Below are 13,881 nucleotides of genomic sequence, written 5' to 3' on the forward strand. Positions count from 1 at the left end.
CATTAATCTAGGCCAGCGTACTCCTTTTGTGACTCTCCTTCCAAAAACCCAAGACGTGGAGAGGAGATCACATCAAGAATGAGTGTGTCTAAAAGACTTCACATCCTCTCTTATTTATACTAAAAGCATAAGGTTGAATAGACATGACGTTTTGGCTTCTAGAGCCTACATAAGAGCTGGTCGGCTTGATAATAATTACATAAACAAAATAAATTCATATCTCCATAAATACTTATCGGAATCGGATGATCTTTGGATCAATCCTACACCTCTCGACGAGAGGGATCCAATAAAATTATCAGCTGCCATAAATAAGCCGACCCACATGGAGTTTGGCCCTAGTTGCCAATTTAACATAGACCCGGTGTCTTAATTGTTTCAACTTTATTTTGTTGGAAAACCAAACGTTCTGCCACAAATTTTTGAATATCCGATTTAAGGCCATCCCAAAAAAATTCCTTCTTAACCCTATGGTAAGTTTTTAAAAATCCTAAGTGCCCTCCCAAGGGAGAAGTGTGCAATTCCATAAGAATCTTTTGTTTTAGTTGGGAATTCTTACAGAGGTATAAGCGATCTTTGTACCATAAAGAATCATTTTGCCAGCTAAATGAATCAGATGTACTGGAATCTTGTTGTAACTTTCGAATAAGTGCCCACACTTCTTCGTCATTCCTCCATTCCTCCCTAGCTTCCCTTTTTTGTAGATGATTTCAAAGTCATAACCCAACATCTTTGTGACCCACTTTTATTGCTCTTCAGAGGATAATCTTTGTTCTAAAGAGTATTTAAGGCTATCATGATCTATTTTTACCTTGAAGTGTCTTCCCATTAGGTAGGGTCGCTATTTCTTAAGTGCATGGAGGATTGCCAACATTTCCTTCTCATAGATAGCTTTGTGTAAAAACTTTCCCTTGATTGGACGACTTTCAAAAGCAATGGGTCTTTCATCTTGCATTAAAACAGCACCAATTCCATTTCCTGAAGCATCACATTCCACAATAAAGGTTTTTGTGAAGTCCGGTGTAGCTAAGACCGGTGCTTGGCACATTGCCTCTTTAAGATGTTCGAAGGCCTTTGTTGTTTCTAGAGTCCATGAAAATGCATCTTTCTTCAATAATGTTGTTAGAGGTGTTGCTATTCTCCCATAATTCTTAACAAACTTGTGATAATACCCTGTCAACCCGAGGAATCCTCGCAGATGCTTTATGGATGTGGGGATTTTCCATTCCTTAATGGCTTTAATTTTGCTAGGGTCTACCTTAACTCCTTCATGAGATACAATATGACCCAGATATTCCACCTCTTGTACTCCAAAGAAACATTTGGAACTTTTTGAATATAATTGTTTCTCCTCCAATAGTTGTAGCACCCTGTCAACATGTTCAACATGATCCTTCCAAGACTTGTTGTAGATTAGTATATCATCAAAAAATACTAACACAATTTTTCTAAGGAATGGTTTGAAAATGGAATTCATCAAACCTTGAAATGTTGAAGGTGCATTGGTAAGGCCAAAAGGCATGACCAAAAAATCATAATGACCCTCATGAGTTCTAAATGATGTTTTCGGAATGTCTTCAGGATTCATTCTGATTTGATGATATCTTGAATGAAGATCCAACTTGGTGAAGTAAATTGATCCATGCAATTCATTTAGTAATTCATCAATGACAGGAATAAGAAACTTATCTTTAATAGTGAGCTTGTTGAGCTCCCTATAATCTGGACACATGCACCATGATCCATCCTTCTTGTGCACTAATACTATTGGAGCAGAGAAAGAACTTTGACTGGGTTGAATTATACCCGCCTCTAGCATTTCAGCAACCATACGTTCAATTTCACTCTTTTGGGCATAGGAATATCTGTACGGTCTGATGTTTGGAGGAACACTTCCTGGAATCAGATGAATAGCATGATCATGATCACGAATAGGTGGGAGAGCTTTGGGAGTCTCAAATACCTTGGAATGATTGTCCAAGACTTTTTGGAGATCTGGAGAAATAGATGATTCCAATGTGGAAACATCTAGCAAACATAATTGTGCAATTACACCCCTTTGTTCCTTTTTTAGAAGTTTTGTCATACCGTTAGAGCTGATTATCTTTCCCGGTTTCCCTGCAATACCCCTTAATTCAACTTCTTTTCCTTCCACAAAAAATTTCATGAAAATTTCTTGAAAATTAAAAGCTATTGTACCCAAGGATTGTAGCCATTGGTCTCCTAGTACAACATCAGCACCTCCCATTGGAATGGAAAGCATTGTGCTAGTCAATACATATTCTCCCATCGATAGCTTGATATTATGGCACTTTCCAGAGAAATTTATTGTTCCTCCATTTGAAACCATCACTTGACACTCTGATGTTGGATATAAGAAGCAATTCAATTCTTTTGCTACCTTACAATGAATAAAATTGTGGGTACTTCCTGAATCAATCAACACTATTACCTTTTTCTTCTTGATTTGTCCTTCTATCTTGTTGGTTTGAGGAGTGGCAATTCCTGCCAATGCATTACAAGATATGGTCGGATTCATTTCTTCTTTATCTAGGCTTTGCTCCTGGAGTATATCCTCTTCTTTTGACCTTTCTTTCTCCTTTTCTTCTTCCTCTTCGCAATCTATGTAGAATAATTTCTTCTCAGCACACTTATGACCTTTAGTGTATTTGCTATCACAACTATAACAAAGCCCTTTTGGTCTTTTTTCTTTCAATTGTTGTGGTGTCAACCTTATAGGTTGTGGAAGACTAGGGGCAACAACACTTCCATCTTTATAGTTGTGAGTGGCATGCTTCCTGGTTGCCATAATTTTGCTTTCCATTTTTCTTGCTAACATGAATGCCTTCTCTGATGAATCAGGTTCCCAAAGGCGAACATCATGTTGGATATTATCCTTTAAAGTCTCTATGAACACATCAATCCTATGCTTCTCTGGAATATTTTCTACCCTTATGTTCAATTTTTGGAACTCCTCAATGTGCTCCATTATTGAACCCTTTTGTTTGAGACTTATCAATTGGCTAAAAAAAGTGTTGCTTTTTGTATCCTCATAATGTGTTGTCAATTCTTCCGTAAAAATTGCCCAAGTGATAATTTGTTTACGAGAGCAAAACCATTGATACCATACAAACTGATTTGGTTCCAAATATAAAGTTGCAATACGTACCTTTTGTGTGTTTTGCACATTATTGAGATCGAAAAATTGCTCCATCTGTAATATCCATGTTGCGGGATCCTTGCCATCAAACTTCCTCATATCGATTTTTGGAATATGGTGGGTCTTCGATCCCACATTAGAGTTTATGAAATCATGATTAACATTTCTTTTGTTCACATCATGAGTTTCCTTTACTACCTTTTCACCATTAGTAAGTATTTCTTGTAGAAAATTTGTCAAATCTATCTTCAAATCTGCCATGTCTGTCTTCAAATCTGTCTTCAAATCTACCATGTCTCTCTTCAAATCTGTCTTCAAATCTACCATGTCTCTCTTCAAATCTGTCTTCAAATCTATCTTCAAATCATCCATCTTAGCTTCCATGCCCTTTATCTTAGATTCCACGCCATTTATCTTAGCTTCTGTTAGCTTTTGTGAGAGTGACATTTGTTGTACTTGTTCTTGTAATTTTGATATATCATGTAGCATTTCTTCCTCTTCTTCATGAGTCATGCTAGAGCTTTCAGGTTGCTTACTAGGTGTTTGCATTTTCTTTCCTTAGGGCATCAGTTACTGATAATAATGCTCTACTATGCCCTTTGAATTCCTTCAAAATAAATTTTCAAACCAATCTTAAGCAAAAATTTAAAAGAATCTACACACCTTTTTTCACTTTGTAGGAGCTCGATATTGCCTCTAATGTATCTCTGTAATTTCAGATCATCTAGTTCTAAAATTGTGACTTGCAGTAGCCCTTTGTGTCTTATTTCCAATACCACTAGTCTAATCCAAATTGGATTCTCCAAGGAAGAGTTATGCGAAATCTCCCACAGTGACCTGATTATAGACTAGTTCAGTAAAGCGAACTTGTACGACGTCCCACGAGTCACTTTTTTGACCTTTGGCTCTGAAAAACATATACAAGAAACTACAGTCCATCCTCTTTCTGTACCTTCTTACGAAATTTCAATCCAATGCTCAGAGAGAAAGTTATGATGATTTTCCCCAAGTCACCTTTTTGGAATGTAATTCAGGAGTCTGCAAAAATACCAACTTCCTCAGATCATATCTCCGCACATATGGGGCAAACAACTCTGAAATTTGGATCTGAGGTTCAGCGCGATTTCTTCTCAAATGGGTTTTTTTTTAGCTTCTGAAATGTTGTAGAAAAAAGTTATAGCGAAAATGCCACGATGACCTATTTGGAGCAGCGAAACCCTAGAATCCAAAGCTCTGATACCAAATGTTACGAAACCAGCTCAAGAAAAAGATAGAAAAGATAGACCAACGCCTTAGAATTCAGCCTCTTCGAGGGGGCAACCTCCTTTAAATTACATAAATGAACAATTCTTCGATGATTCAAATGACAAAACCTCCTTTCTATATATAGGAGTCTAAGGAGTCACAATATAACCCAGCCGACCTAACAATAATAATATAAAGCCACAAAAATAACAATAGAGGGATTCTATAGGGCACAGTAATAACAATATGGGGATAATAGGGGCACAACAATATTAATAAGGGATGCAATTACAATAGTAATGGGGTAATCACTAGTATTATAGGGACCCAACAAAAATTCTATAGAAAAAGATAGCGTTGGAAACTGAGAAAATTTAGCACACACACATAAAAATATGAAACCAATATTTTTGGACAAAATTCCATGGAAAAACCCAACTTGGGAAAACTGGTGCAACAACTAAGGGTTTTTATTATTATGCAACAGTGAAATCTGAGTGCAATAATATGGATGTTGAATATGACAATCCTATAGAGAATGATACTGGCAAAAATCTATTGAGGAATTTTCCTTACCCCACAGAAAATCCAGCTGTGAAGACTGGCATTTGAAACCCTCTACGAATTGCCCTGCGTCACCTTTTGTGTGGGCTTTGCGCAAACTCTAATCCGTATGGCATGGATCTCAATCTGAATTGATTCTTCTGCTTGCCACTGGCTCTAGAAATGCTTCTCATGGCCTTTGCAAAATTTCTTCTTCCACCAGAACACTGAAACAACTACTTGAATATGCAAATCGAACTGCCTCTAGAAGCTACTACGCAACCCCTGCGTCAACCTCTTTGTGGCTCTTTTTCCTCTCTGCAAATGCACTCACTGGATTTGGAAATATTCCTCCAGCCTCATTGTCTCTGCCCGTCAATGTCTCTTCTTCCTCACTGAAGCTCGAACTTTGCAGCAACTGACTACCCCTATTCTGGAAAATCAAATTCTCCAAGTGTCTCTAGTGTCTTCTCCATCACCACATCAATCCCTTCTTATATCTTCCGGTTGGGACTCTAACGACCAAGATTAAATCTTAATCAATGGCTTAAATCATCTTTGGATCGATCCGTGTGATTTTCTAGAATATTCTCATCTTGACTTAATTAATTCTAATTAATTGACCATATTCTCTAAGTTTAGACTTCGGAAATATTTAAAAATCAGCTAATAATCTAATTAAGTCATCTCTTGGTTGAATTTCTAGAAACGATTTCTGGGTTTTGGAGATCTCATGTATCCTAGCCTCTCACCAAATTTTGTGGCTAGAAAACATCCGATGCTACAGAAACCAATAGTTCCTCCCCTTAGGTTGGAAGTACCTAATAGGGCCTTTGGGTAACCCTCCCATCTATAAGTGTGGTAGCTTGTTTACAAATCATCAACTAGAAAGACATTTGAAGACAATGCTTGTGTGAAGTACCCTTGCACCTTTTGCATTAGATATGGTCCACTATAATACCTTTATGGTTGATAAAACTATGATGATGATCTCACTTGATTTTGACAGTGTATTTTAGATGTTTCTTTCTATATATGTTTCAAGTGCCATTAAGGATGGCTTGACACTCCTCCAGCAATATTATGAGGACATCCAACACAAGATGATGGAATTTCATGGCCTTGAAGCCACATTGTTCACCACTTTGAGATGATCATTATTTATGGAACGGATCGAGTACGGATGCTTGTCAATCTTACCCACACAAGGTCTTCCACCTTTGACCTCTATTGTTTGACTCCATATAAACAATTGAGAAAGGCACTATTCTAGGCATATCAATCCTACAAAATCTATTTTATCTTTTTCCTTTTATGGTTAAAAATGGTTAAGGTTTGGAAAATCTTCATTAGATAGCATAATTCACCTTATATATTATTGTCCTAAAACTAGGTTTTGCATCTATTACATTGGAAAAGTGAAAATCATCAATTTATGCATTTTTCACCCATAATTTTAGTGCTGACATCTAGGTTTTCCTAGTTGTTGTGTGCAATTGAGCCATTGAAAACTTTGTTTTAACCTCCTTTTTACCTATATGCTTGACTACTTTATCATTGCTGTCATAAATTTTGCATGATGAGAAGTGTCATTATCTCGAAACCTATTTTATAACAAAAATCCTTTAATTAATGTATGTGTTTGGAAACTATTTGAGCATCTCTAGGACTTACCTCAGCCCTGTGGACATAGCCATCACTTCCTTATCTATTTTTCACCTTGAGAATTACCTTGATGAATACATTTCTAAGTTGTTTAAATTTAGTAGGTTACTTAGAGGGTATTTAACCTTGGAATCCTTGGGTTGCTTAAGTCTTTGAGACTTGTTGGGGAGGCCTCATGTGTGGGGATAATATCTAATCACAAAAGATTAGGAGAAAAACCACTAAAGTAATAGTTTTGGTTGATTTCATTGCTGCATAGACCTAGTGAGGCGTTCCACTAGGCTGCCAAATTTTACTATAACTTTTCCTTCCAACACACCCTTAAAATAAAAAATTACATCATTTTAGATTCTACTTCCATAATTCATGCAATATACATTAAAAAATATCATAAGTTAGCTTTAGCCATAGTCTAAAACCCTTTCAAATTATTATCAATCATTAGACTTAGTTTCTTTTGGGGATTCCCCCTTATGTCAGAGGATAATTGAGCTACACAAACTAAAAAAGACATTCAGGTTACATTGGGTAGCCCTTCTCCAATATCCCTAGGGTCTCACTTGTGTATAAGGATTTGTCATTTAAGGTGAGGATTTGGGGTTGTAACAAAATGGTAGAACTAGAAATTGAAATATGAAATCAATAAATGAAATATAAAAAAGAAAGGAAGACAACTTATGAGCACCATTCTCTTGCTTAAGAATGGTAGTTGGTGATGTTCTGTTACGACATTCAAAAGTTGAGTGTGGTACTCTCAGTGTCAAAACACATTATTAGTCTATTTCCAATTGATTTGTCTTGTTGGATATACAGGGCCTTTGTCAAGGAAAAGCAAATGAAACTCAGAAGACAAAACATTGTCAACTCAATTGTCCTCTCGCTCATCAATGTGAATCTAAAAACCACTAGGGAGCTTTCCCCATAAAATATTGTTGCACTATAGACAATTTCACCAGCACAATATGGAAGGCTAACTCCGTATCTTCACTAAAATATGACGGAGAGAAATCTGTTTTGTTAAGACAAGAATCAATCATAAATAGATAAAAGGGAAGTTTATTTTCAAAGCCTCAATTAATTGTCAAAACAAACGATCCTAATACCAACAACCAACCTACTACACACAAGTTGATGAAATCCTTTTTATATGAATTCAAAGAATAACTTACTCTAGATTATACTTGCTACCACAGGCCATATCAAACTAAAACTAACATTTCTATGAAAGGGAAGGAGCTTTGATTTCTAATTTGTAGGACAGTTCAAAAAAAATAAAAAACAAACAAGAAACTCTTTTGTGTATTGACATATTTCATTCAAGCTAATATGAGAGAATTCATGACACTAAACTGGTATGCAATTATAACTCTTGAACTATCCTACATAGTCAAGAAGAGGCTCCTTTTCAAGCATTTTTGGGTCATATAGATGTACACATGAGGGCCATTCCAGTGCAAACTTGATACATAGTTTGAGATAATTATACTTGTTACCCACCAAAATGGGTAACCCCCTAGGAGAAAACTTCTCTCCTATTTTTGGAAACCAACCAGCTAGCAGCCCTACTCATTAGGTTGATAATGACGATATGCCATCTCCTCTACCATTTCCACCAGTCACTACATCTCTCGCCATTCAACATTCCTCTTAGATGAAGGTGGGGTACCACTTAATAGGTACTTTGATCATTCTGCATTTAGGTGATTTTACTTAATGTTTCAGCCATTTAGTAAGGATAAAGGGGTGATCTGGATGATTGATTGATATTTGCTATAGATATATTCTCTCACCTTACCAGGGGGTTAATTTTTAACTCTATTCTAGTGGGACGTCCCTTAAGGCAACAGGGTTGTAGGGGAGCACTACTTGGAAAACCTAATTGAAATTGCGTGTTCATTCTCCCTTACACCATACTTAACACTTACCATGTCACAATATAAGCCCTTGATACCATCTACATTCTTCGATTCTAACTTGTCATTGGTTCGTTAGGATACGACACCCTCCTATCCACATCCATGACTGGGGCTATAAAACATTACTTTGGAAGTTGATGTAGCTAAAAGAATGGAAAAAACATAATATGGCCACAACAAAAGAAAAAGAAAATCAAAATGTAAAAGATAGTTGGGACATAAGATAGTGTGTGGGAAAACGAATAGTGTCAGATCTACCCTCCTGATTATCCACCACGATATTTTTGAGCACTCGAGTATCCATCACATCAAAAGGAACCCTTACATGTGCCAACCTTGATGAGCTATAAACTACTTCATCCTAAGGGGTAAATTAAATTATCCTAAAGAGCAAGCTTTGATCCTTGAGCTATGCACCATAACACAAAGCGTTATCAAAAAGAAGTAAAAGACACATCAAAGGGGTGGAAAAATCAAACTTAGTGGGGTAACTCATTCATTCATGATTGCTCCCTCCATTACATTTATACACTCAGGATGTGGACTCCCATTTGTTGGTCCCTTGACCATAACACTTGGTCAGGAAGTCTTTCCCCTTAATTTCCATTCACTTACAACAACACCTATTGGTTCAATGGTTAACCTTGGAAATGCCACCTTCCCTGAGGGGTTGGAAGCCCCTAATAGGATTGACTACTTAGCCACCCCTACAAAGATAGGGAAGACCTTTATGGGACTTGGTCTAGTTAGATATTAAAAGGTGATCTCAGTTTGAAGTATTAATATGTCGTTAACACTTGAGTATGGTCCACTTAGATGCATGCATGGTCTTAGTCTCTAATGAATGGTTGCTTTCACTTGAGTTTGAGTTGGTTTTTCCAATTGGTCCAGAGCAGTAGAGGCCTTGAGGGTGTTGATTTTTGTAGCATCAGATGTGTTCTAGCCACAAAACTTTGTGGAGAGGCTAGAATACATGTATTCTCCAAAAGCCAAAAATCGTTTCAATTCCACCTAGAGATGACTTAATTAAAATAATTAACTTTTTTTTAATTGTTCCTAAGTCTAAATTTAGGAAATCTAGTTAATTAAAGGGTATTAATTAAGTCATGGTGAGAATTTCTAGAAGAAGACATGGATCGATTTCTAGTTAATCTTAGCCATCAATTATGATTTAATCTTGGCCGTTGAAGCATCAACAAGAGATTATAAGAAGAAATTCGATGGGCGTTGGAGAACACACTTGAGGAGCAAGGAATTCGATATTGTTGGGAAATCAAACTCCAAAGTAGCAGTTGTGTGTTGTTGGAGGCAATTCAGTAGTTTCGAGGCAGTGAGTGAGGGGCAATAATAGTAAGGCCAGAAGGAAGCTTTTCCAGTCCAGTGAGTGCATAGCAGAGAGATAGCGTACTCCACAAAGAGGCTGACGCAGTGTAGAGAGGCAGCGCAGAGCTTCAGAGGGACATCCGTATTTGCTAGGGGAAGTTGAGATTCAGAGGCAAGAGTCGAAGTGGGAGCCTAGAGGCCAGAAGATTGAGTTTCCAAAGTAGCAGTTGATTAGCAGAGTGAGAGAGACGTTGGTCCCAGCAGGGTGACACAGATCTGTGTAGGCTAACATAGAGACAATGCAGAGGTAGCAAGGGGCAACTCATTTTGAGCTAAGGTCAGTGTCGGATCACAGGTGGAAGTGATATTTTTCTCACTAGAGTTCTGTCAGTCATTTTCTCTGTATGGAAAAGCTAGATTTAGGCTTCCATCGATTTTTACTTAGATTTACTACTACATAATAATAAAACCCTCAACTGCTACACCAATTTTGCTAAGTTGGGTTTTTCCAGGGACATTGGTCCAAAAATAACGGTGTTTTATTGTGTGTGTGCATCTATTCTTATAGTGTTTTTATTTCTTCTGCAGTATTTATTTTGTGATGGTTGCAGTGTATATGTTTTGATATTTTCCCTAGGAAACTGCAAATAATTTTTTTGATTAATTTAACAAATAGAAGAAACATTATCAATTACTACAGTAGGATTCAGGATTACTGAGTTTTCACATGGTATCAGAGCACAGATAGAAGCCGAAGAGCTCAATAGTAGTAGAGGAGAAAGAGGTTCGAATTTTTGCGTAAGCATCAATTCGTAACCCCAGAGGCACCGCAATCCTTGGGCCAAGAGGGTCGAGTTTTGAGGAAAGGTCTACTTCTCTGAGTGAGTCGATAGAGAAATTAACTTTTTGACGAGCCTCATCATTGAGTAACTATATGGACCTTAGTACACCTCCAAGCTTATTAAAATCAACTCTTCTCATAATTCCTTACATATTTTAATTATATTTTGCTTAATGAGATGAGTAAAAGTAAGATGTTATGTCTAGTGGTCTAATGTGCATTGATTGCAGGTTTTTGAGAGAAAATCATGGAAATTTTGGCTAATTAAGGGAAGAAACTCAAATGAGACAAGGAGGAGAGATTGTAGGAGATAGATCCTCCTCATTTAATCCTCACTCATTCGAATATTCCTCCATTAAATCACACTAGCTCGGAGTTGCAAGCAGCCAAGTCATGAAGATCATGGGCAGCCGAGCCAGTGACAGTTAAGAACTAGTTCATCTTGAGTTCGGGAGCCAAGCCTCCCTAGATTTAAAGAAGTCGTTGGAAACTTCAGTTGTATAAATAAGGAAGCCTAGAGCCTCATTAGAATTCAGATTTTTTATGTAAGAGCACTAAGCATTTTTGAGTTCAAGACTTGTGAAAGACATTGTAATGTAATTTTTCTGATATGATAATGAGAATGAGCATTTCGTTGATCCAGCACTCGGTTGACTCATAGGGCTGAAGCTCTCGGGTTAGGCCCAAACCTAGCAGCAAAGGCTCCTCTTCTTGTACTTGTATGCTTAGTTGATTTCATAGATTAATGGTTGAATTGGTTTTAGCATTATTTCATTGCAAGTAGTTGTGAATTTGGATTAGTTTTCTTCCATTTGTGCCTTACTTTAGCAGTAGCTTAGAAAGATAAAGGAATACCAAAAAGATGTTAGCAGGTGGATTTGGCCTCACTCCTCCCTTTAGGGACCATGGTTTGAGGAAAGAACTCCTATGCAGCCCCAAAAAGATAGAATTTTGATTTCTTATGGAATTTAGGGTTTTCTGCTACTTAGGCCAGCATCTTTTCAGTTTTCGAGAATAGGATTCAATTGTCATTTCTAATATCTTCAGCCTTGTATTAGATCTCATAGTGTTTCACATTATTCTGCAAGTATTTCCATGCATGAACTAGGCAACTAGATAATGAATTTATGTTTTCTTTAGTTGATTGAAAATCTTTCTTGTTTGACATGATTCATGGATAAATGCCAGTGATTGATGTAGTGCAGGAGTTCCAATAGTGCAGGGAGATCTCATGACCAACAACCCCATCCTAACCTCATCCATCCATGATCATCACTTTTTCCACTAAGTCCCTCAAACAATTCATCCTTCCATAAGAACAACTTTCCAGGTTTGTTGAGCAAATCCAACCATCTTACAAACTCTGTTTTGAGCTCTAAAGAAGTCTTAGTCACTCCCTTGCCTTATTTCTCCCACCATTCACCTTCCCTAAGCCCTACACCACCTTCCAAATCACTCCTATTTCTCTCGACTGGATCCTGTAGGAATATAGGGGATCCTGTAGGAGCATTAGGACATCCTGTAGGAAGCATTAGGACATCCTATAGGACGACCTGTAGTGGCTTGTTTTGAGGCTGAATTGTGGAAAAAACATCCAAGAAGACAAGAGAAGACCCCTATTTGCCTCCCAAGCTATCTAACCTTTCACCACCATTTCTAACCCACCTGCCACATCACCAAGAAGATTTAGCATTCATATTTTTCACACAAAAAAGGGACAAAAAGGAAAAAAGAGTTATTGTGTTCATTTACATGCACAACAATAGAGTGTTTGGTTATTTTAGATTGTATGCCTAGGACAGTAGGATTACACACATGTTAACTTAGCATTCTTTTGAAGTAAATCCTTTTAGAAATTAGTTAGATGAGTGGTGTTTAAGCATTTGATTTCAGTCTTTCCTTACTACAGTAGACAATATTTTAGTTAGTGCAAATTCCCCCTTTCCTCATTGGTAATCAAGCTTCTTCTGAATCAATAGAAGGCTAGTTTGAGAAACCATAGTGGTCTATCGCCAGCCTAGCAATGACAAAGAGTGGACCCATCACATCTGCTTGTGTATACAACACTGTCATCTCCAAGTTTGTACAAAACCTTCCAAATCACTCCTATTTCTCTCTACTGGATCCTGTAGGAATATAGGGGATCCTGTAGGAGCATTAGGACATCCTGTAGGAAGCATTAGGACATCCTGTAGGACGACCTGTAGTGGCTTGTTTTGAGGCTGAATTGTGGAAAAAACATCCAAGAAGACAGGAGAAGACCCCTACTTGCCTCCCAAGCTATCTAACCTTTCACCACCATTTCTAACCCACCTGCCACATCACCAAGAAGATTTAGCATTCATATTTTTCACACAAAAAAGGGACAAAAATGAAAAAAGAGTTATTGTGTTCATTTACATGCACAACAATAGAGTGTTTGGTTATTTTAGATTGTATGCCTAGGACAGTAGGATTACACACATGTTAACTTAGCATTCTTTTGAAGTAAATAGTGGTCTATCGCCAGCCTAGCAATGACAAAGAGTGGACCCATCACATCTGCTTGTGTGTATACAACACTGTCATCTCCAAGTTTGTACAAAACCCGGGTTGATAAAGTAAAGTTGGTAGCCCCAGAAGTTGCAGCATTCTTGCTGCAATACTGGTGCTCATCAATTTTCCAAATCGAAACTTACCAGAGGAGGAAGGGAGCAGTAGTATTTTCCTTGCAGAGCAGATCTTCAGCTGGGACGCAGATTTTGCAATTGTTTCCTAGTGAAAATAGCGTCAGGAGGAAGGAAGAGCACACACTGAGGGAATTCTTTCCTCAGGGGAATTATAGAGCAGAAGTTTGAATGTTCCTAGCATAGCAGTAGTAGTTGTGCGTAGAGTTTCTCACTCCAGAAGGGAGTGCGAACAGTTGGGCAGCAGCTGCGTAGAGGAGAAGAGGAGGAATTCAACATTTTTAGAGAGATGGCATCAGTAGGGTTGAGAGATCAAGATCGGTGGGAAGGAGCCTCCAACTATGTGATCTAGAAGGCTAGAATTTTCTGCCTTCTAGATGAACATGATCTCAAAACTTATATCAATAGTGTGGTAGTTGTACTCGCAGATTTAGATCCGCTTAAGAAGTACATGAAGGAGATGGTGAAAGCAAAGAGGCTGATTCTCAATGAGGTTCGAGATCACGTGGTATCTCACATAGC

Source organism: Pinus tabuliformis, chromosome 2_1 (assembly GCF_031772625.1).
Source record: "Pinus tabuliformis cultivar Carrire ecotype Pingquan chromosome 2_1, CPIR1, whole genome shotgun sequence".
NCBI lineage: Eukaryota > Viridiplantae > Streptophyta > Pinopsida > Pinales > Pinaceae > Pinus > Pinus tabuliformis.